The sequence below is a fragment of the Lutra lutra genome, chromosome 2 (genome assembly GCF_902655055.1).
Source record: "Lutra lutra chromosome 2, mLutLut1.2, whole genome shotgun sequence".
Taxonomy (NCBI): Eukaryota; Metazoa; Chordata; class Mammalia; order Carnivora; family Mustelidae; genus Lutra; species Lutra lutra.
The window spans coordinates 152,698,245-152,700,238 of record NC_062279.1 but is presented as its reverse complement, the minus strand read 5'-3'; positions in this window follow the sequence as shown (position 1 = coordinate 152,700,238).

The window sequence follows — 1,994 nt, the reverse complement described above, 5'->3', positions numbered from 1 at the left end:
GAAAACATCCCAAAATTCAGCCATCAATACCAGGTTTCTCCAAAACCCCATAGGACCTTAGCTAATAAAAGAGAAAGCTGGAAATTGGTAATACTCATGCTTATATGCATGGAGAACTCTACTTGCTGCGTAAATGTGGTTTTTTGCTTTGTTTCAGGGGGGATAGATTTTATTTATTTGAGAGAGAGAGAGAGAGCACATGTGAGAAAGAGTGCACAAACGGTGGGGAGAGACAGAGGGAGAGGGAGAAGCAGACTCCCTGCTGGGCAGGAGCCCCAGTACAGGAGGCTCCATCCCAGGACCCAGAGATCATGACCAGAGCTGAAGGCAGATGATAAAGGACGGAGCCACCCATGTGTCCCTAGATGCCATGTCAGTATAAGTCTAATTTCTGCCTGCAGTGCTCAGGTGGTTTGAGTAGAGGTGTGACAGTATCAGGTCTTGAGGTAGAAAGTATGTTACCCTGACAGGTGTCCTTAAACATGCTGAGACAAGGAAGAGAGATGCAAATGCAGACAGGAGGGAAGTTGGGTTTGGGGACAAGAAGAGACTATCTTGTGTCAAAAGTGTAAGGGAGGGGCGCCTGGGTGGCTCAGTGGGTTGGGCCGCTGCCTTCGGCTCAGGTCATGATCCCAGGTCCTGGGTTCGAGCCCCACATCGGGCTTTCTGCTCAGCGGGGAGCCTGCTTCCTCCTCTCTCTCTGCCTGCCTCTCTGCCTACTTGTGATTTCTCTCTGTCAAATAAATAAATAAAATCTTAAAAAAAAAAAGTGTAAGGGAGAAGCAAAAGCAAAGATGGTATGTGGATAGCAGGGCTGGAAATCTACAAAGATTGAGAACATGGATGGAGAGATAAAGGAGTCCGTTTAGATGGTTCTGGAACACATGTAGGGATTCTTAACATTTGTGGGGTCTTATTAGTACAGCAGAGGGTAAAGCACCCCAACTCTGGTTATATAAACTCCCTTCCACTTATTAGCTTTGTGATCTTGAGGAAATGATTTAACCTTGTCAAGCCTCAGTTTCCTTGTCTGCAAAATGAGGATAGTGGTGATAACTCTGTGGATATTAAATCCTTTATCAAACATTTGTAACAGTGCCCACTTGATGATAAGAACTCAATAAATACTAGCTACGGTCCTGATGTTGGTGATAATAATGAAGATAGCTGATGACAGCAGGCAAGGGAGTTAGCTGGTCTTTCCTGCCAGAGCACCAGGATGGGGCCAGTGAGCCTGCAGATGTCACAAGGGTGGGATAATAGTAAGAGAGGAGGAAGCAAGGGAGAAAGAGATGGAAGGCATAGGCTTGCCCAGAGCAGTGTCTAGATCCTCTTTAGATATTCATGGGATTATGTTATGTGTGTATATGTTATACACAGTGATCATCAAGCTGCACAGTTTTCCTACTTTGCAGCAAATATCTGGTCAAGTGTCCACAAAAATTGAGTAGAGGCACTGTCAGGAGGACCTCACCTAGAGGTGAAGGCCATTGGAGTAAGTGAGAAAGAGCTCTGGACTCAGGGCTGCACCTTTGAGGAACAGCTCTGCCACCTGAGGGCAATTTCTTTTCCTCTACGGAGCTTTACAGGTCCTATGGGAAGGGAAAGGGATTACGCTGCCTGTTTCTGGCTGCTGGGGCATCAGAATCAGTGAGTTCTCACGTCTGAACCTCCCTTGCTTGCTTTATGGAAGAAAAGAAGCAGAGAAGTGTCTGTGACAAGCTTTAGGTTTTGTTTTTGTCTTCTGGAAATGTTTTGTGTTGGGTCAAATTACCACACATATATGATATGTGCATGTGTGTGTGTGTGTGCAAATTTCTCTTTTTCTGATTATAAATGTAATGCATACTCATTAGAGAACATCTGGAAAATACAAAAAGCCAAACACCAAAAACAGGAATCACTGATAAGACCACTACCCACCTTTGGGTTATCATATTTCCTTTCATTCACTTACACTATGCATGTCATTCAAATACACAAACATAATAGAA